Raw genomic sequence first — 23,678 nt, 5'->3', positions numbered from 1 at the left:
GACTGAATAGATAGTGATGGGCTGGAGTGTAAATTTTAAGGGGCTAGCTTCAGAACTTAGTACAAGAACAGTACTGGGCAGACTTCTACGGTCTGTGCCCTGAGAAAGGCAAGGACAAATCAAACTTGGGTATACATATAAAGTATCACATACCATGTAAAATGAGTTTATCTTGTTGGGCCAACTAGATGGACTATAAAGGTCTTTATCTGCCATCATTTACTATATTACTAAAAAGATGTAGGGGTGGAGCAGGCAGAGAGCTATTAAACTCCCTTTTCCCAACTATAAAACATCAAATTATACTTGTGCAGGAGGAGAAAAATTTTAAAAACTGCAGAGGGAATAAGGAAGGGGAAAAGTGGGCAAGAAGGAGAGAGGAGGAAGAAATTAGGGGAAATGAAAAGAATGGGGGAAAGCCCATGTTGTAGATGGGCTGATGGGGAGGAGAGAGAGAGAGAGGCTGGTGAGGAAGTGCTGTGGATGTATGATGTATAGCAGCTGTAGGGATGAAGGGGTGGAGAGAATGGCAGACCTCAAACTGTTGATTTGGCCACATGAGTCTTCCTCATGTCTACACTCCTTGCTGTGCTCCTGACATTTAGATACAGGATGGTATTTTGTTTTTCCTTTTTTTTCCTATGCTGGGTGAGCGACAAATTGTTGTGAGTTCAGGCTTCTTTGACCACAAAGAATGATAATTGTCTGTATCACATCTGTCTTTTCCCATAATAGCTTAAAACTCAATTTTATAGTTATAATAATATGCTTTAGGGTGATGATTTATCATAAGGTATTTTCACTTATGGGTGTTTGATCCAGGAACTGTTAATGGAAAAAGGAAGTGGAAGGACTTGGCACAGAATCAGCGGACTAGAAAATAAAATATTGTTGGCATGAAATAATTTTCCCTGTCAGAAGAGCATTATTACTATCATGATTACATTATCAAAAAAAAGTAATTGTTGTGTCACACTCTCTTTTTCCAACATACCTGGATTTAAAAGGGGTTTGGACAAATTCTTAGAGAATTTTTAGCCAAGTAGACCTTGAAAAGAAATCCATCCTAAATTGTCTTGATGGTTATCCAGTTAATGAATATTGGTGGTATCAGGAAAAACTCCAGTGGCTGCATGGTACAGAAATATTCAGCACTAATATCTGAGTATAAATTCGAATGTCACAGCCATCTTTTGAAGGCACCATTGATTGTAGTGTTTAAATATCTGGGGTATATTTATATAAAGTTCACTATTTATTAGTGATGTACTTTGTAATGACATCATAAATGTATTCCTATAAAGACAATAGTGCACATGAGCAATAATCTTCTATATTAATAAATCCCACCTTGAACGTTCTGAAGCTCACTCCAAGGCAGAGAAGCTCACTCCAAGGCAGAGAAGCACAAAAATCCTGTAGTCTTCATAGGCTAGGACCAGTCACCCTCACTCATAGACCCGCCCTCAGCCACGCCCCATCTGTACATAAAATGCTACCTCAACATTCTGAAGACAACCTGCTGAAGCCATCTGCAAAATCCCTAAACAGTTGGTAAGTTCATGGTGGTGAAGCCATCCAACTCACCATGTCTCTCTGCCCCGCCCTTGAGGGCAGAACACAGAGAGTAAAGGGATCCATAAAGGCACCCCTACCAACTGGCAACCCCCTCCAACAAACAACAACCCAGGCAGGGGGGGTGTTTCCATACTCTTCCCCCTGCCTAGGAATCGCTACAGACTGCTGGCAAACTCCCCAACCACACGACCACAAAAGCCACCCGCAACCCCCCCCCCACACACAAACACACACACAAACACATAAACACACACACACACACACACAAACACATAAACAAACACACACAAACAAACACATAAACACACACACACAAACGCAAACACACACACACATACACATAAACACACACACAAACGCAAACACACACACAAACGCAAACACACACACACACAACCGCAAACACACACACAACCGCAAACACACACACAAGCGCACACACACACACACACGCAAACACAAACATACACACAAATGCAAACACACACACAAACGCAAACACACACAAACGCAAACACACACACAAACGCAAACACACACACACACACATAAACACACACGCAAACGCAAAAATGCACACACACAAATGCGCACACACACACAAAACAAACACACAAACACACACACAAAAACAAACACACACACACAAACGCACACACAAACGCACACACACCCACAGCCTCGACGGTGCTCCTCTAAGTGCCCCCCCGCCGCATCGTCACAACAACCCGTGCAACGGGGCATCAGAAAGCCCCTACCCCCTTCCATCCTCGCTGCATCACCCAACCCCTCCCCCGCTGCTTCACCAAGCCCCTCCCCCCCACATCGACCACCTCGCCACCCGCGACCGCTAATACAAACTCTGTCCGGCGGCTGCTGCTGCTTCTATTCAGCAGCAGCAGCCCGTACATAAAGAAAACAAACAAACAACCTCCTAAAACGCACCTCCGTGGAGAACCATCTCACATTGGCTGACGTCTCTGCAGCCGCTCCTCCTCTCCCCTCAACGTCAGTGCCCCTGCCGGAAGACCCCGGAGAAACGCCGAAACGTCAGAGGGGAGAGGAGGAGCGCATGCTGAGACTTCAGCCAATATGAGATGCTTCTCAACGGAGGTGTGTTTTAGGAGGATTTTTTTTGTTTTGTTTTCTTTATGTACGGGCTGCTGCTGCTGAATAGCAGAAGCAGCAGCCGCCGGACACAGTTTGTATTAGCGGTTGCGGGTGGCGAGGGGGTTGATGAGGGGGGAGGGGCTTGGTGATGTGCCATGGTGGGGCGGTCGGGGGATGCATGAAGGGGGGGACAAGGGGCTTTCTTTGGGTGCTGCGCCGGCTGGGGGGGAGGAGGGTCTCGCTGGACATGGGTGGCTGGAAGGAAGCAGGGGGAGGGGAGGGGAGGGTCACTGCACATGGGTGGCTGCAGGGGGGGCAGGGAACAGGGAGATAGGGATGGGGCTCCACACACCACATGGGTGCCTGCAAGGGGGACAGGGGATACAGGACGGACACTGCAGGGCGGGAGGGGGACAGAAGGGTTGTGGTCATCAGGGGGGGCAGGTGGGTCGATGGACATGGCTGGCCACAGGGGAGGAACAGGGAAAAAGGAGAGGAGTGTCCTCAGACATGGGTGGCTGCACAGGAGAGGAGGGTCGCTGGACATGGGTAGCTGCAGGGGGTGCAGGGGGACAGAAGGGTCGCTGGACATGGCTGGCTGCAGGGGGGACAGGGGAGAGAGGAGGGATGCTGCACATGCGTGCCTGCAGGGGGACAGGAGGGATGCTGGGGGGGGGGGGGCTGAGACCACATGGGTGGCTGCAGGGGGAGCAGGGGAGACAGGAAGGATGCAGCAGGTGGAGAGGAGGGTTGATGGGCATGGGTGGCTGCAGGGGGATGCTGGACATGGGTGGCTGCAGGGGGAACACGGGAAGAGGATGGTCGCTGCACATGCCTGGCTGCAAGGGGGCAGGGGAGAGGAGGGGGTGAGGGGGTTCCTCACACCACACACGCGCAGTCACTCATTCTCTGTCTGCCACATACACTCTCACTCACACACTCACTGTCTTTGTCCCTCTCTCTCACACAGTGTCACACAGAAACACAAACACTGTCTCGCAAACACTCTCTCTCGCACAAACACATACACTCTGTCTCTCTCTCTCACTCTCTCTCTCTCACACAACTCGTGCACTTGGCACTTGCTCCCTTTCCCTGCAAAACACCACGCTGAAAGCATCTTGAAGAAAGTTGGATTTTTATTTTGGCCGCAGCCAGGAACGTTCAGCTTATAATTCCAAACACAACATACATCATAACATAATTACCGTTACACACACTTAAATACATATTATCATCTGTTAATAACTTGGGGTACACAGTTTTGAACCTCACGAATGCTTAGTATGCCCCCCAGGTTGCCGCACAAGCAGCCTGTGGGTTCCCTGTGCCAATTACCCTCACCCGTATAATCCTGGAGCATCCCGCTTAAGGATGCCCCTCCCTAATATCAAAAACTGCGTTCTGGCCCCCTGGCCGCCTAAGCCAGGAGACACGCTGTTCACATTTTCCTGCTGCCCTCTGCAGCCTTACTGTTGCTTATGCTTATCAGTTTGTAGGAGGTCTTTCTGCCCCCGTTCTCAGCATCTCATTTAGTAGTGTTACTGCAAAGTTGCTGTGTACCCCCCGTCGTTATTGCGTCTACCTCTCCTCTTAACGCCTGCTGCGACAAGTTGGCCCCTATTACTGGGCGGGCGGGATGGGACAGCGCTGCTTACACCTGGCCGTCTGGGGTTTGAGAGGGCGTTTCCTCTTCCTTCCTTTCCTTTTATTGTCTTCCCTCCCCTCCCCCCCCCCTTTCCCTGCCTTAACCCTTTGCCTAACTGGTTCCTCTCCCTCTTCCCTGGGTCCTCCTCTCCCCGCCCCCTCCCTTTCCCTAAAGTCGCTGGCCATCGGCCCGGTTGTGCCCAGCCTCCCCTTAGGAGGCGGCTGGGTTCTTTCTCTCTCTGACACACACGCTCCATCTCTCACACACGCTCTTTCTGAAACATACACTCCAAGGAAAACCTTGCTAGCACCCGTTTCATTTCTAACAGAAACAGGCCTTTTTTACTAGTAATATTCATAAAATCCAAAACCACAACTCAAATTATGCATACAGAAACATTTTGATATAACATCACTTAAAAGATGTGGAAAAAAAAGACCTCAAAGTCAAATCTCAAGCTTATACAGCAGACAAAAAGCGAGAGCACAACAAACCGGGTCAGAATACATCAGAAAAAAACTCCACTCTTAACCCTATAATGGAAACTAAGGACGCCCATCTCAGAAACGACCAAATGCAAACCCTTTGGTCGTGGGAGGAGCAAGCATTCATAGTGCACTGGCACCCCTCACATGCCAGGACACCAACTGGGCACCCTAGGGGGCACTGCAGTGGACTTCACAAATTGCTCCCAGGTACATAGCTCCCTTACCTTGTGTGCTAAGCCCCCCAACCCCCCCCCCCCAAAAAAAACCCCACTACCCACAACTATACACCACTACCATAGCCCTTACAGGTGAAGGGGGGCACCTACATGTGGGTACAGTGGGTTTGTGGTGGGTTTTGGTGGGCTCATTTTTACTACCACAAGTGTAACAGGTTGGGGGAATGGGCCTGGGTCCGCCTGCCTGAAGTGCACTGCAGTACCCACTAAAACTGCTCCAGGGACCTGCATACTGCTGCGATGGACCTGAATATGGTATTTGAGGCTGGCACAAAATATTTGAAACTATTTTTTTGAGGGTGGGAGGGGGTTAGTGACCACTGGGGTAGTAAGAGGAGGTCATCCCTGATTCCCTCCGGTGGTCATCTGGTCAGTTCGGGCATCTTTTTGTGGCTTGGTCGTAACAAAAATAGGACCAAGTAAAGTCGTCCAATTGCTCATCAGGGACGCCCTTTTTTTACCATTATGAGTTGAGGACGCCCAAGTCCTGCCTTCACTATGCCTCCGATATGCCCCCGGGAACTTTGGTCATCCCCGCGATGAAAAGCAGTTGGGGTCACCCAAAATCGGCTTTCGATTATGGCGATTTGGGCGACCCTGGGAGAAGGACACCCATCTTCCGATTTGTGTCGAAAGATGGGCGTCCTTCTCTTTCGAAAATAAGCCTGATTGTCACTTCCCTCAATAAGCAACTTTTCCCACATTTGGTATGCACAAAGGATGTGCCTTCTACCATGATATGGCACACTGAACAGTAATCATACTTCTTATGGCCACTATACCATAAACAGTCTCTCTTCTCGCTGTCCAGCCATCGTTGTAAATTAATCTATCTCTAAGATTGCAATTCTGCTGCAAGAAAAACAATATCTGAGCATTCTCAAATGCCTCATGAACTTTTAAAATAGACTAATGACAGTAACAGCTTTACTCAGTTTTTCGGTGGTCACATTATACTTCATGACAAAGGGAATAATGTCCTCATGCTTTGTCGCTTTATATTGCAACAATGCTTCCCGCACATTAAACAGTTCACGTTTAGCAGCATGTTTAACCAAGCCTTCTGGGTACCTCCACTGTACAAACTTTTGTCCTGATTCCTTAACATTCAGCTGATACTCTGCATCTGAAGAACAAATACGCTGATAGTGTAAGAATTGTGCAAAGGGAATCCTCTACTTCATATGTGGGGGATGAATACTGGAATACTGCAGCAAAAAATTTCTATCAGTAGATTTTGAAAACACAGTAGTCACAAACTTGGTAGATAGTTTTTCCACTAATACAGTGTGGTAAATTTAAAACAAATCGGAGAAAATTTTTCTTCACCCAACGTGTAATTAGACTCTGGAATTCGTTGCCGGAGAACGTGGTATGGGTGGTTAGCTTGACGGAGTTTAAAAAGGGGTTAGATAGATTCCTAAAGGACAAGTCCATAGACCGCTATTAAATGGACTTGGAAAAATTCCGCATTTTTAGGTATAACTTGTCTGGAATGTTTTTACGTTTGGGGAGCATGCCAGGTGCCCTTGACCTGGATTGGCCACTGTCGGTGACAGGATGCTGGGCTAGATGGACCTTTGGTCTTTCCCAGTATGGCACTACTTATGTACTTATGTACATCCAAGAATGTAATCTTAGAGCAAGCACGTTTTACTTCACATTTAATTGCTGTAAAGATTCCAGAGTGCCAGTCGATATACAAAAAATATCATCAATAAAACAAATTCAACATTTAATATATTCTACATAACTAGAGGTGTATACCTATTGTACTTCAAATGCTTCCATAAACAAATTAGCAACCATGGGTTCAAATAATGCCTGCTGGGTAAAAGATATCATTAAAAATAGAAGAATTATGGCTCATGGCAATTTGGCCAAGCAGTATCAGAAACTCTGAAGGAATAAGATAAGGACGTAGATGTGTTTCAAAATAGTCCAATAGGACCTTCAAAGTTTTATCTTGAGGTATCTTTATCACCTCGTGCTGCATACTTGAACAATTTCACTCATTTGCTGGAAAACAGAAGCAGCCCAATAATGGCCTACTGATGCAAAGAAAATTGGATGAGTGTCACTAAAAAGTAACTATATAAAGTAATTAGAATTTATGGACTAGATTCTATATATGGCACCTGAAAAATCACCTAAAATATTTATGCCTAGGCATATTTTGTAAACCGCACCTAGATTTAGGCATGGTTTATAGAATACGCCTAGCCAGTTTATAGAATATGCCTAGTGGCCATGCCTGTGCCTAACTCTAGACATGTCCATTCATGCCAAGTAAAACTTGATATAAATACCGGTGCCTAAGTTAGGTGCAGAGCAGGTGTATTCTATAACTGTGCATGTAGTTTTTGGAATGCCCACGGTCTGCTCATTCCACGCCCATGGACATGCCCCCTTTTTGGCAGCATGCATTAGAATTTATGTGCACCACTCTACAGAATATGTCTGGCAAGTTGTGTGTATAAATTCTAATTAATGCCCATTAGTGTCAATAATTGCTTGTTAAGTGGTAATTATCAGTACTGATTGGCTTAAGTAATTAAATTTCATGCACAAATCCAGAATATGACCAGATTGTGCACTCAGTTTCAGTTGAGCTATATAGAATCTGGTGGTATATTACTCATTATTGAGAAATGTAATATATTACAGTTATTTCATTACACTTGTATAAAAGTAATCTTTATAGTTGCTCATTACTTTTAACAGTAATATAGTACCAGTAATATATTACTGCCCAATACTGGGTGTAGCTGCTATGCTACCAAGTGTTGTGGAGCTGGTCTCAAATAGGTAGCCCTTTTGAAATCCAGAATTATTGTAGCAGGATCAAGTAGGCATCGCTCTTCTCCAACTAGATAACAGGGCCCCACTTTAATGCTGGGGTGGGGAGCAAGTAGTGAAATGGGGACTCTGCCAAGGGGGTGCTTCAAGGGAGGTTATTGCCTGGGGCATGGTGGCCTCACAGGGACATTGCCACATAATTGGGTCTATGGCTACATGTGAGAGTTGCCACAGGGGATTTCTATGTTTTGGGACTCCTACATACTAGGGTTTCTGATCCAGGGGGTTGTAGCCTTTGGAGAAGTTACTACTACAGGACTGGTGGTGTCACTGTGGGATGTGATTCTGTGGGGGGTTTCTGCAGGGGTTGTACCCTTTGGAGGAGCTGCTACTGCAGGAAGGGGGTGTTATGAGGGGAGAATGAATGCCAGGAGGGGGAGTCAAGGGAGCACCGATACTGGAATCAGGGACCTCTCTAGTCAAGGCAGTAATTTTAGAAAGCTGTTCCCATGTATAAGGGGGAAGTGGGGATTTCTATGTATTTCCTCCACTTTCAGCTTTCTAAAATCACTGCTCCTCCTGTATTTGGAGGGACTTACATGTGCAGTCTTGCACCTATTTTACAAGAGGCTCTAAGTTTGACCTCTCCACGTCCTTTTCTGACATCTGCCTTCACACATTTGTTTCAATATTTTAAAATTGGCTCATAGCACCATTTGTACCTCAATCTGCTGAAAGATTTTAATCTAAGACATAACATTTTGCATACAAATGCTGTATTATGAAATAATTAACACAATTCTTTTCTATCATAAATTATTTAAATGAATGTAAATTGCTTTTTAATGTAGATTGCTAACACTTTCCTTTAACATCATCCATTCAAGATTTTACATACTTTCATTTCAACAAGTTTTAATGATTAAATTAACATGTTCTTTCACCTGTATTCCTGTATTTTAGCTGCAGGAAACTACAGATTTTTAAAAAATGAATACAAATGTTTCAAAGGGAAGTTTGTTGGGAAGTGGTGACCCTTTTAAAGTGAAGTCTCACTCTCTCACATCAACAACCATCAATTTATTTTGACCCAATTCTAATACTAAGCAAAAGTAAGTACTATACTCACTAATGGGAAAGCAGGTTTTTTTAACCAAGACTTAAGGAAGTTTCCTAATAATACCCTCTACTACTGCGATATGGAACCCTGAGGGCCAAACATAGTACATAGGGTTGTGCAAAGGAAAAATTTTCATTTGTTTTGATTTAATTTGTTTTGTTTTTCCATTTTGTTCAATATTATTATGTCACTTTACATATGCAAATGCATTTTGTTATGTTATAAAATTTTTCTTTTCCACCACTTTCCAAATGGATTCTAAGCAGATCACACAATATAAAAACCTTCCTAATAAGAATTAAAATAATCCATTTGATATAGACAAGAGAAAAAGATACATTTCCATTTTATAGATAGTTCTATAGAAATTTTAGATAGTTCTATAGAAATTGTTCTTTAAAAAGGTACGTCTTAAGAGTTTTTCAAAAAAATGTATCAAATTCTCAATGGCAGTGAATTCTAAATCTTCACTCCTATATATAAATATAACGACTCCAACAAAGAGTTAAACTTGACATTCTATGCTGATAGATAATTCAGTTTAGGACATCATGTTTTATGTGCTGAGCAAAAGGAGATGGATAATCTAAATAGTGAACTAGGTAGTTGGAACTATCATCATATAAAGACTTAAAAATCATACAGGCCTTGTATCAATAGGAATCCAATGCAGTTTTTTCTCTAACCTACCCAACTTTGCTGCCATATTCTGCAAAAACTGCAACTTATTAATTAGCTTATTTGAAATCCTTCCATATAAAGAATTACAATATCTAAATATGGAATCAAAATAGCCTGTGCTATGCTTCTAAAACCACAAGGAGATATTACATGTAAAGTTGTACTTAACACATTTAGGGCTAGATTCTATTTATCACACCTAAAAAAAATGGCACTGACATAAAAAAAAGACTAAGCGTAATCTATAAAGTATGCCTTAATTCAGGCATACTTTATAGACTAAGCCTATATTTTTATATGGTTTATAGAATACACTGAGCACCCGTCGACGTGACTAAATTTAGTTTGTCATTTATGCTACGCTTCACTCGGTGTAAATGCTGATGTCTAAATTATGCGTAGACCGGGTGTATTCTATAACAACGCGTATAGATTTTAGAAATGCCCATGATCTGCCCATTCCACACCCATGGCCACACCCCCTTCTCAACTATGTGACTTAGAATTTATGCGCATTACTTTATAAAATACTCTTAGGGCCTTGTTTACTAATCCACGTTATATATATAGGTGTCTCTATCATTTAGCATGCACTAATTTTAGCGTGCAACTTAGTAAACAGGGCCCTTAGCCACTTGTTCACGTAAATTCTAATTATTGCCACTTAGTGTCAATAATAGCTTGTTAATTGGCAGTTATTAGCACTGATTGGCTTGTTAACTAATTAAGTTGCATACTCAAATACAGAATACAACTGTATTTGCGCACGCAACTTGTCGTACTATATAGAATCCAAGGGTTAAAGCAATTTATATTTGCTATTTTTGAATATAACAGTGAATCTCTTGCAATGCAAACTTATCTCTTTAATATTTATTACGAAAATCCTGAAAACCCAACTGTCTGTGTGTGTCACAAGGACTGGGTTCAAACCCATTGAGCTAATGAATGAAATTTTTAAGTCCTAAAGATGAACAAAAGAATACAATTATGCTACTAAAAGAATCATACTGATAGTATGATTCTTTTAGTAGAATAATTGTATCCTGTTGTTCATCTTTAGGACTTAAAATTTCATTCATTAGCTCAGTGGGTTTGAACCCAGTCTTGGCAAATGAGAGAAAGAAAGTAGGAGATAAAATCTCTAATGTTTCAAAAGGGTTTGCATATCTGTAATTCACACGTGAGCTAAAAAGAAATTGGTTATAGAAACGTCTGCCTTCAGGAATATGTAAGTGAGACTCAAACTTACTTGTAACAGACTGTTTTTATGAGTATGCTATTTGGTCCTAGTCTATAAATTTCCTAAGCTGAACTTACTGTGTGGATAAAAGTCTAGAGATATGTGACCTGAGGTGTTTGTTTCTTTGTGCTATAAAACAAGATAGTTTGGCTCTCAGGCTATTCACTTCTGTTCATAAGTCTTTGTACAATTCTGATTTTCATTGTACAGGGGCTTATATAAATGGCAGCTTGCTTAAAAGTAATTAGCTTCTGATATAGTTGTTTCATGCTGTTTTGGTTAAATTACAAATGTTGGAGTGCCATGTGATATGAATGACTACTGTGAAAGTTGTTGACTTTGAAGCTTATTTTCTATAGCAAATTAAAACATGTTAATATGGGTCTTAGAATCCTGAGGCAAAAACATAATTTAATAAAAGTTGTTTAGGAATCAGTAAATCCCATGCTCACACTGTGTATATACATACATTACCAGCTGAAGTAACGTACACATTATTAGAATGGATGTTTCTGTTTTCCCAAGATTACCACTATAGCATATCTCTTCTCCTCCTCCACTGAGTATACATCTGTGCCTCCAAGGCAGGCAAACCCCAGCACTCCTAACACTTAAAGGAGCTTTGAGCTCTCATGTCCTTCCTCAACAGGTAGAACATCAAGGGGATGTTCCAAGTAGAGGTCTGCACAGGAATGGGGTTTGCGGGGATCCCGCGGAGTCCTCAGGAATCCCACAGGTTTTCCCCCTCTGGTCAGCGGGAGTGCCGCGGGAACGGAGCCCTGGTCAGCGGGAGTGCCGCGGGGACAAAATGGTACATGCGGGATTCCCGTGGGGATCGAGGCCGCGGCCAAAAAATCACGGCCAGCAAAAAAAAAAAAATGGCAAAAAAAAAGGCCGGCCAAAAAAAAAAAGCTGCCCAAAATCCGGCAACCCGCACATGACATGAAAAAGCTGCAGCGGGTCACGGAATGGGGCAGCAGAAGATTCAAATTTCAAACAAAGCATGGTTACATGAAGATTCAAAAAGAATGTCTGCTGCTAGTTCGCCCCATCTTCTTTTAGTGGGCGGAGACACCAAGCTCTCCTCCAATGAGGCGCCACTCAGAGTCAGAGGTAGCAGGAGCAGATCAGCTGTGTCACCTCAGATCATGGAAAGAGAAAAGGCTGGACCAACCCAACCCCTCCACCATGGTCTTTCATGATGGCATTTTGTTCAGTACAGTAGTAAATACATTTTTATTTTTATTTCTTTTGTGTTGTATCGTTTTATAGAGGCTGTCACTCGGTAGGTATGGCAACAGAAAAGAAAGCCGACATTAAAAAACTTATTGATTCATTACAACTCAATAAAGACTAATTAAAATTCAGAAATACATACTTCCTTTTTTTATGGGGATGGGCGGGGATGGAGGAGATCAGTCACAGGAACAGGCGGGGATGGAGGAGATTACTCACAGGGACGGGTGGGGACGGGTTAGATTCTGGCAGGGATGAGCGGGAACGGGTTTGATTCCGGCGGGGACGGGCGGGGATGGGTCGCATTTCTGTCCTCGTGCAACTCTCTAGTTCCAAGTTTGACGGATTTCCATTTATTTGGTCCTCCTCCTTTTATCACATGATACAACCTCAGGGATCCCACAGACAGAAGTGGACCTCAGCCACACCTATCTCAACAGGACCAAAATACAAGTATTATTTTAGAAAACTGACAACTTTCATGTGTCCTCTGGGCAACAAATTATATTCACCCTGTTATAGAATTGCCCTTTAAATCTCAGTTGATAAGAACTACTTGATCTCTCTAGTTTGCCCCTCTTTACATTGTACTAGTTGTTGATACTTCACAAGCAATACAGATGTTACCACCTTCATTATTTTACCTAGTGCTAATATTCAGTACTGCAGCATAGTATGCAGTTAAAGGTAATTTGCTAGTCTGTCTAGCTAACTTATTCCAAATTTTCCATATTTGTGCTCCTGAATACTTCTGACTAAAGAATATCCTCAGAGCATGAGTGCTTACCTTAATGATAGACATGGCATAAATGTGTACACTTAACTGCTGGAGATGCATATATAATTTCTTGATTTCTATAAGTTACATACTTTGTGCCCTGCCTACCCTTTGCCCAGACTCCTTCTGTATGTACATCCACCTGCAAACTATGCTTTATCTAAGATATGTATATAGTTATAGACTAGAGCTTAGGCACATATCTACTATGTATATGCATATGTGCATACATACCCACGTATATTCTACTATCCTAACCATTTATGTGTATAATTGGCATGTAAATGCAAGTGTCTATTTTATAGAATAACATAATCTCAAAATTTCAAGTTTTTTTTCTACCATTCTGGTTGAAAATGATATGAAATAAGATTGGATTATGCTACTGCCCCCCTTTCTCCTTTGTTGTTCTCTCAGGGAAGTTATATGGCCCTAAGGGATTGACTCTACTCCTCCTTATTGTTCTCCATTTATGAGGGATCTAGGTTTATTCTCCTCTCCCCCCCAAACAGGATGATTGGAATGGTTTCTCCTAGCCTTTCTTAATATGGGCACAGTTTCTTATTGGGTGTAAGCTAAACCTTTCTTAAGAGACCTCTCCTTTCCTTAGATCATTTGATTTACCTGCTCTTGAGCAATGCATTTTGGGACATAGTTTTCTTCACTTTCTTAAGGGAAAACACCCTATTATTCCTGAGAGGACAGGTCCTTTACCTGTCGTGTACTTCTTTCCTTGCATGACAGGCCCTGTGTTTGTCACAAGGCTCAGGAATTTTGTTCAACCTATCTCTTTTTAAAGACCACTTACAACTAGGGGAGTATTTATGTATTATTATTATCCTTCAACATTCATGGACCTTAATTTCAATAATGTACAGAGAATATGATGTCTAGTAGTAGACCCTCATAAGTACTCATGGTTATATATTACTAAAGGAGCTAATGCATTACCACATATTAACATGCATTAATTTGTATTATTTACCACATTTCCCATTTTATTAAGTGGGACCTAATTATTAATTACATGTGTTAACAGAATTACTATATGCTAACACAGCAATGTACTTCACTAAATCTAGACCTCAATGCTTTATCAGCTTACATTTCCATTCATTAGTTCTTATATCCCACATTTTGAAAATGGAATTCAGTTCAATGTGGCTTACAATAAACATGGTTTTACATGGAATTTCCTTTTGCAAAACTTGTTCTACCTAAAAATTGCATTAAACATGATAATACATAACAATCATATTTACAAATCTTGTTATTCCTAAAATTAGAAAATAGACATGTTAAGTATGTAGGACAATTTTCAAAGGGTTTAGGAGCCTAATGTTGGGTGTTAGGAGACCAAGAGGGGCATAATCGAATGGAAACACCTATCTCTATGGGCGTTTATCTCCGAGAACGGGTCCGTGAAGGGGCGAGTCGAACCGTATTTTTGAAAAAATGGACGTTTTTGAGCTGGGCGTTTGTTTTTTTTAACGATAATGGAAACTAAAAACGCCCAACTCAAAAATGTCCTAATCTGAGCCATTTGGTCATGGGAAGGGCCAGGATTTGTAGTACACTCACCCCCCTGATATGCCAGGACACCAACTGGCCACCCTAGGTCAGTGCGGTGGACTTCAGAAAAAGCTCCCACATGCATAGCTCCCTTACTACGTGTGCTGAGCTCCCAACCCCCTTCCCCCAAAACCCACTACCCACAAATGTACAACACTACCATAGCTCTTAGGGGTGAAGGGGGCACCTACATGTGGGTACAGTGGGTTTTGGAGACCTCCCATTTACCAGCACAAGTGTTACAGGTGGGGGGGATGGGCCTGGGGCTACCTGGCTGAAGTGCACTGCGGTACCCACTAAAAGTGCTCCAGGGACCTGCATACACGCAGGCCTCTAGGACTGGTTGCTGCTATTTAACATTGGCACACCAGTTGACATCTGAAGACTAATCTCTCCGAAAACGTCCTTTATTGGAATAACCGCCTTTACTCACAGTTAACTGCAGATCAGAGGTTGTGCCCCACTGGCAACGAGTCTCCCTGGTACTGAGATGAGCAGTAGGTCAGAGCTGGCAGAATGCTGTAAAATGCCCTCTTTCAGCCACATTCAAGGGAAGAACTAAGTTGTCTAACGTGGCTAACACAGGAAAGGGAACTAAAACTGGCTTACAAAAATGGCCACTACCGCATGGACTACAACAGGAAACACAACAGGGCACACTCTGACCCAGTAGGTAGGAGGAAAAGCACCATGGGAGAAGAGCCTACCAACTACCAACATCGTGAGACTGTAACACAAGCTAATGAAATCACGGAGCCCAATACCCTACACCCACCACAATGCAAAGCTGATGTGACCCTGTACTGCACCCGAGAGCCACATCTGACCCAGGGTAAGGCTGTGACAGGATCAAACATATTCTGCTGTCATGGAGGTGGGTACGGCATTTGAGGCTGGCATACAGGCTGGAAAAAAAGTTTGTAAAGTGGGTTTATTTTGGTGGGAGAGGGTTAGGGACCACTGGGGGAGTCCGGGGAGGTCATCCCCGATTCCCTCCAGTGGTCATCTGGGCAGTTGGAGCACTTTTTTGGGACTTGTTCGTGAAAAAAAAAGGTCCAAAAAAGTGACCCAAAATCGTGGTAAAAATGCCTTTTTTGTTTTTTGATTATCAGCTAAAGACGCCCATCTCTCCTCGGCTGATAACCACGCCCCAGTCCCGCCTCCACCACGCCTCCGACACGCCCCCATCAACTTTATTCGTTTCCGCGACGAAGTGCAGTTGGAAACGCCCAAAATCGGCTTTTGACTATACCGATTTGGGCGCCTTTGCGAGACAAACGTCTATCTCCCGATTTAGGTTGCACTATAGGCATTTTTCTCTTTCGAAAATAAGCTGGCAAATCACTCTTTAAAACTGAATTTAGAAGCGTACAAAGTGGATGGTTATGGGAGTTGGTTTATGAAAGGAACTTATCATAGATTCTCAGCCCTAGCCACAAAAGTTAGTAACCTGTCTAGACAAAATAGAGCAGGCCTAGATTTCAGAGCATAAGTTGTAGGTGAATTTTCATCTAAAAGGCTTCTAAGTTCATTTGAAATTAGATGTCTAACTTAGGGGTCCTTTTACTAAGGTGTGCTAATGGATTTATCATGCACTAATGATTAGCATGCACTAAATGATAAGATGCCCATTATATTCATACGAGTGTCTTATCATTTAGCACATGCTAATCATTAAAACATGTTTTAATCTGTTAGCTCACCTTAGTACACCCCTTAGAATTCTAAGATACCAATGCTCAGAAGCAAATGCGGGCGCTGGAGGCTACTAATGCCGGACTAGTGCCCACATTTGCTAGCGCCAAATGCTCAGAGCGGACGTGTGTGTGAAACAATGAGCTCGCTGGCTCTGAGCACAATAAGCATGCACATGCATGCTAAAGAGGTCATCCCGTATTCCTCCCCAATGCCTAGCGAGCAGTTCACCAAATAAAGGCACTCATCCCATGGCAAAACCTATGCCAGCTCGGAGCTATCATTAGGGTTGTGCTGAGCCATTGGAGAGGAAAGGGGAGACTGGGAAGGGTGGGGAATCACTCCTTCCAGCTGTCTTCTGCTGCCTACTATCAGCCTATAGTTTAACCTCCCCCACAAAAAAAAGACAGGAGATTCACTCACTCTCCTGGTGTTAAATTCAACAGCAGACTCTGGCAACTGGAGCAGTCTGAACCTTGGATTGTAACAGGATTAAAGATTAGGAGGAAGGGAGAAAGTCCAGCTGTTGAGGTGGGAGATGTAAGGGAATCCGGGGTCACAGAGGCTTCTTCCTCTGCCTTGCCCTTGCTGACTGGCAGTGGAGTTAACCTGGGATGTTCTGTAAGCTGCCTCCTGACCTGTTTCTCTCTACCAGGACGCACTTCTTCCTACTTTTTTCCTTCCCTACTGACACATCCTCCCACTGTCACAACAGCGCTGAGGAATTACTTCTAATGCTCATAGGTAATAGTGCTCATATCATTTGCATACTATTAACATCAAGCATTAGGAAGTAATTCCTCGGGGCTGCTGTGGTGGTATTTTCCGGTGCTGTTTGGAACAGCACTGGAGTTTTGATCATTGGGTTCTAAAGTACCTAAATGTAGGAGATCAGCCTTCTGTGAGAATCAGTCTCATATAGACCATTATTTGCTATCAGCTTATAACAATCCAGTGCCCATAATTAAATTACCTCTTATCTGAAAATGACTCACCTTTCACATCAGTCCATCTGGTAGAAAATCTGGTCACCCAATTTCATCCTTTTCTCTGGCTTCCTCTCTCAGTTTTCTTACCTTTTCTTTTGCGCTCCTCTTATATGCAGGATTAAAGCAGTGAATGTTATAAGAACTGTCTCATATGCCAATTTCTCAGACAGTAGTGAACCTGTTCCTTTGATGTCATGGAAAGTAAAGCACGCATAACTTTTATTGCCTTTCTGGTTTTCTCTTCCATTTGATGATTTTTTAGTGCCTCTGCTTAATAGCAGCAGAGGGAAAAGTTCCATTAAATGAAAGCTGAACAGAAGATGGCATCATTTACTGTTCAAAAATTGTCCACATAAGTTGTGTTCCATTTGTAAAACTGCCAAAGATGCAGAAGGATAATCGAGCTCATTAATTGACTCACTGACTAGATTGTTTCAGCATTACACATTCTGTCTAAAAATTCAAAGAATGTACATTTCTTGCTATTAGTTCTTGAAAGGAACCCTGCCACAGCTAAATGGTATATAGTAAATCTAGTTAAAATATTGTAAAATGCCTTTAATTTACTTCTTAGAGTTAATTACATAGTGGTGTTCCAATCTGAAATGGAACAAAGTGAAAACAACGTTGCTTTCTCTGTCTCGGGAATCTGTAGTATTATCTATTGATTTTTCTTCTACTTGTTCTACAAAGTACAGGAATGAAAGGGCAAATAATATCAAGTGACAATTACCAGTGCTCTGATCATTCATCAGATACTTTTCACAAGTTTTTAAATATTCTAGCTTATATCGAAAATTCTTCTTTTAATTTTCCGTAGCTGAATAATAATTATCTATTATGCTAATCAACTGTCTTTTTTTTTAACTCAGCAGTTTATCCCTGTTACTTGATTTTCTAGCTGAATTGGAATAAAGGTTGTTATCTGGAACCATGAATTTTTTAGGGATTACCCAGAAACTTCCCACCACCATCACCAGCACCACATACACTTTATTTAAATACTAGCCGTTAAGCCCGTAAAAACGGGCGAGATTTCCAGCTACCCTCCTTGCCGCCGCTCCCTCCCCCCTCTGTGCCAGGCCCCCTGCACTGACCTGACAGCACCTCTCACCTGCAGCGCTTCCACACGGAGGTGAGAGGCGCTGTCAGGTCAGTGCAGGGAGCCCGATACGGAGGAGGGCGGGGATGGGGGGGGGAGGGTGGAAGTTGGTGTGCGTGATGTGCGTTTCCAGGCGGCAGTGTCCAACAGTGACTCCGACTCCGTTTCTATCTCTGTTCCGCTCCTGACATCATCACAACTTGACGCGAGGGCAGGACAGAGAGGGAAGTCTCTACTGCGCATTTGCAGGTGAGTCGGTCACTTGCCGTTTATATGTTTGATCCTCTCCTAAATTACTTTAGGCCAATCCACAGAGGGGGGACCTCGCATTGTAGTTCCCTTCATAACTTGAAATCATGGACACCAAATCCAGGGACTTAAAAGTCAATCCTATAATCTATGTGCCTGCATTTGCCCCATTTTATGTACATAAAAGTTTAGAATAATGGCATATACGGCATATTCACACATATGTACATACATATGCATAAATGACAATTTAAATTGACAATTTAAACTAACAACCAAATTGATGGAAAGCATCGTAGCCAAACAACTAACGGAATATATTGACAAATTCTCAATTTTGCATGAATCACAGTTGGGCTTCAGATCCCTTCACAGTACAGATACCGTCCTAGTCACTCTCCTGGCCAAATTCAAAAAGCAAATTGCACTAGGTAAAAACATCCTCCTCCTCCTCCAATTTGACATGTTGAGCGCATTCAATATGGTAGATCACAATATACTATTAAGAATACTCAACAAAATAGGAAATGGAGGGAATATAGTCAAATGGATCAAGGAGTTTCTAATCACAAGATCTTATCAAGTAAAGGAAAACTGGAACACTGATTGCGGAGTATCACCTCTCTCACCCATTCTATTCAATCTAATGATCACCCTTCTTGCCAAGTCCCTCTTCAACCAAGGCCTTAACCCCTTTCTATATGCAGATGATGTCACAATTTACATACCTTTCAAATCAAACCCATCAGAAATCACCAATGTAATAAAGAACAGCCTATGCATAATGGATTCCTGGGCAAAGGCATTCAAACTTAAACTTAACAAAGAAAAAACACACTGTCTTATTCTTTCATCCCAACATAGAACAATTCAACCCACAGCCATACATGCCCCGGAATATACTCTCTCAATCTCAGACAACCTGAAGATCCTTGGAATCACCATCGACACCAACCTAACCCTGGAGAAACAAGCCACGACCACACAAAGAAAATGTTTCACACAATGTGAAACACAAATGGGTAAAGCATCTTTTCCCGAGGGAAACCTACCATAACATGATTCAAACAATGGTATTATCCCACGTTGACTATTGCAACACCATAGTAAATGACGGCAGATAAAGACCTGCACGGTCCATCCAGTCTGCCCAACAAGATAAACTCATATGTGCTTCATTATATACATACCTGACCTTGATTTATCCTTGCCATTTTCGTGGCATAGACCGTAGAAGTCTGCCCAGTAATTGTCCCGCCTCCCAACCACCAGTGCTGCCACCCAATCTCCGTTAAGCTTCTGAGGATCCATTCCTTCTGAACAGGATTCCTTTATGTTTATCCCACGCATTTTTGAATTCCATTACTATTTTCATCTCCACCACCTCCTGCGGGAGGGCATTCTAAGTATCCACCACTTTCTCTGTGAAAAAATACTTCCTGACATTTTTCTGGAGTCTGCCCCTCCTCCAACCTCATTTCATGTCCTCTAGTTCTACCGCCTTCCCATCACCAGAAAAGATTTGTTTGCAGATTAATACCTTTCAAATATTTGAACGTCTGTATCATATCACCCCTGTTTCTCCTTTCTTCCAGGGTATACATGCTCAGGTCAGCAAGTCTCTCCTTATATGTCTTGTAACGCAAATTCCATACCATTACATAGTAACATAGTAGATGACGGCAGAAAAAGACCTGCACGGTCCATCCAGTCTGCCCAAGAAGATAAATTCATATGTGCTACTTTTTTTATTTGTACTGTCCTCTTCAGTGCACAGACCGTATAAGTCTGGCCAGCCCTATCCCCGCCTCCCAACCACCAGCTCTGGCACAGACCGTATAAGTCTGCCCAGCACTATCCCTGCCACCCACCACCGGCTCTGGCACAGACCGTATAAGTCTGCCCAGCACTATCCCCGCCGCCCAACCACCAGCCCCGGCACAGACCTTATAAGTCTGCCCAGCACTAGTCCCGCCTCCCAACCACCAGCCCCAGCACAGACCGTATATGTCTGCCCACACTAGCCCCACCTCCCAACCACCAGCTCTGCTACCCATTCTAGGCTAAGCTCCTGAGGATCCCTTTCTTCTGCACGTTTTCATCTCCACCACCTCCCGTGGGAGGGCACTCCAAGCATCCACCACCCTCTCCGTGAAAAAATACTTCCTGACATTCTTCTTGAGTCTGCCCCCCTTCAATCTCATTTCATGCCCTCTCATTCTACCGCCTTCCCATCTCCGGAAAAGATTCGTTTGCAGATTAATACCTTTCAAATATTTGAACGTCTGTATCATATCACCCCTGTTCCTCCTTTCCTCCAGGGTATACATGTTCAGGTCTGCAAGTCTCTCCTCATACGTCTTGTAACGCAAATCCCATACCATCCTCGTAGCTTTTCTTTGCACCTCTTCAATTCTTTTTACATCCTGGGCAAGATACGGCCTCCAAAACTGAACACAATACTCCAGGTGGGGCCTCACCAGCGACTTGTACAGGGGCATCAACACCTCTTTTCTTCTGCTGGTCATACCTCTCTCTATACAGCCTAGTAACCTTCTAGCTATGGCCACCGCCTTGTCACACTGTTTCATCGCCTTCAGATCCTCAGATACTATCACCCCAAGATCCCTCTCCCCATCCGTACCTAGCAGACTCTCACTGCCTAACACATACGCCTCTCTTGGATTTCTACTCCCTAAGTGCATCACTTTGCATTTCTTCGCAAAATTCCATATCATTTTGGAGCTTTTCTTTGCACCGCCTCAATTCTTTATACATCCTTAGCAAGATATGGCTTCCAAAACTGAACACAATACTCGTCCAAGTGGGGCCTCACCAACGACTTGTACAGGGGAATCAACACCTCTTTTCTTCCGCTGGTCACACCTCTTATACAGCCTAGCATCCTTCTGGCTATGGCCACCACCTTGTCACACTGTTTCGCCACCTTCAGACCCCAAGATCCCACTCCCTGCCTGTACATATCAGAGTCTCACCGCCTAGCACATACATCTCCCATGGATTTCTACTCCTGTGAGTGAGCTAATGGAAATGCTTCTAAAGAGGAGGATTGTGAGATTTCTTGAACTACATGGAATGCGGGACCTGAGGCAGCATGGCTTCACTAGTGGCAGGTCGTGTCAGATGAATCTGATTGTCTTCTTTGACTGGGTGACCAAACAGTTGGATGTGGAAGGGGCACTTGATGTGGTATACTTGGATTTCAGCAAAGCCTTTGACACGGTTCCACACAGGCGACTGGTAAATAAATTGAGTGCCCTCAGTATGGGACCTAGAGTAACTGATTGGGTTAAAAATGGGTTGAATGGTAGGAGACAGAGGGTAGTGGTAAATGGATCTTGCTCTGAAGAAAAGGATGTCGTCAGTGGACTACCGCAAGGATCGGACCTAGGGCCAGCTCTTTTTAACGTCTTTGTGAGCAATATTGTGGAAGGGCTGTCTGGTAAGGTTTGTCTCTTTGTGGATGATACTAAACTCTGCAACAGGGTGGACACCCTGGAGGGTGTGAATGACATGTGGAAGGACCTAGCAAAGCTAGAGGAATGGACTGATATTTGGAAACTAAGGTTTAATCCCCAAAAATGCACTTGGGTCGCAAAAATCCGAGGGAACGGTACAGTATAGGGGGTGAAGTGCTTCAGTGTACAAAGGAAGAGTGGGACTTGGGGGTGATTGTGTCTGATGAACTTAAAGCTTCCAAACAGATATAAAAAGCGACGGTCAAAGCCAGAAGGATGCTAGGGTGCATAAAGAGAGGCATGGCCAGCAGGAAAAAGGAGGTGATAGTGCCGTTGTATAAGTCTCTAGTGAGGCCCCATTTGGAGTACTGCGTGCAGTTCTGGAGACTGCACCTACAGAAAGATATAAACAGGATGGAGTCGGTATAGAGGGCGACTACGAAATCATTAAGCGGTCTTGAATGCAAAAATTATAGGGACAGGCTTATGAACCTCAACATGTATACGCTGGAAGAGAGGAGGGAGAGAGGAGACATGGTAGAAACATTTAAATATCTCAAGGGCATTTATGTACAGGAAGAGAGCCTTTTTCAAATGAAGGCAAGTTCTGGAATGAGGGGACATATGACAAAGTTAAGAGGGAACAGGTTTAGGAGTAACCTAAGGAAGTATTATTTCACAGAAAGGGTGGTGGAGGCGTGGAATGGCCTCCCGGTGGAGGTGGTGGAGTCTAAGACTGTTCCAGAATTTAAAAAGGCATGGGATAAGCATGTGGGATCACTTAGGAACAGGAAGAATTAGGGGTTTCAGAGGATGGGCAGACTGGATGGGTCATATGGCCTTTATCTGCCATCATGTTTCTATGTTTCTAAGTGCATCACTTTGCATTTCTTCGCATTGAATTTTAATTGCCAAATATTAGACCATTCTTCTAGCTTCTGCAGATCCTTTTTTATGTTTTTCACTCCCTCCAGGATGTCCTCTCTGTTACAAATTTTGGTATCATATGCAAAAAGGCAAACTTTATCTTCTAACCCTTCGGCAATAGATGCAAAGAACAAATCCTAAGGAAACGTCAGACAGTTCAGAACACTGCAGCCAGGCTTATCTTCGGAAAGACAAGATTTGAAAGCACTAAACCCCTTCACAAAAAAAACTGCACTAGCTACCAATCAAAGAATGCATAGCCTTCAAGATTTGCACTCTGGTCCACAAAATAATCCATGGCCTAGTTGCAGCCTACATGACTGAACTGATTGACTTGCCAACTAGAAACACCATCGAATCAGCAAGAATGTACCTGAACCTTCACTTCCCAAGATGCAAGGGACTGAAATATAAATCAACATTTACATCCAGGTTTTCCTACATTTCCACCCAGCTCTGGAAAGCACTACCAAAAAGTATTAGAACCATGAACACCCATCTAAACTTCCACAAAACCTTGACTCACCTCTTCAGAAAGGCATACCCTGCAGAACCAACATAAAAATCGAATAATGAAACAATTAAATTAAGGAATGGACAACACTCAATCCCTTTCAACAATCTCATTCTTTCAAAGTGCATTGGACAATCCACTCCAACTCTAATTAATTGTACTTCTACTCTGTAATTGTCCACTGGAGTCTGTATTCACCTCTCTGGACTCTGTAAGCCACATTGAGCCAACTAA

This window comes from Microcaecilia unicolor, chromosome 4 (assembly GCF_901765095.1).
Source record: "Microcaecilia unicolor chromosome 4, aMicUni1.1, whole genome shotgun sequence".
In the NCBI taxonomy this organism is placed as follows: domain Eukaryota; kingdom Metazoa; phylum Chordata; class Amphibia; order Gymnophiona; family Siphonopidae; genus Microcaecilia; species Microcaecilia unicolor.
Note: the sequence above shows the minus strand (reverse complement) of the source record.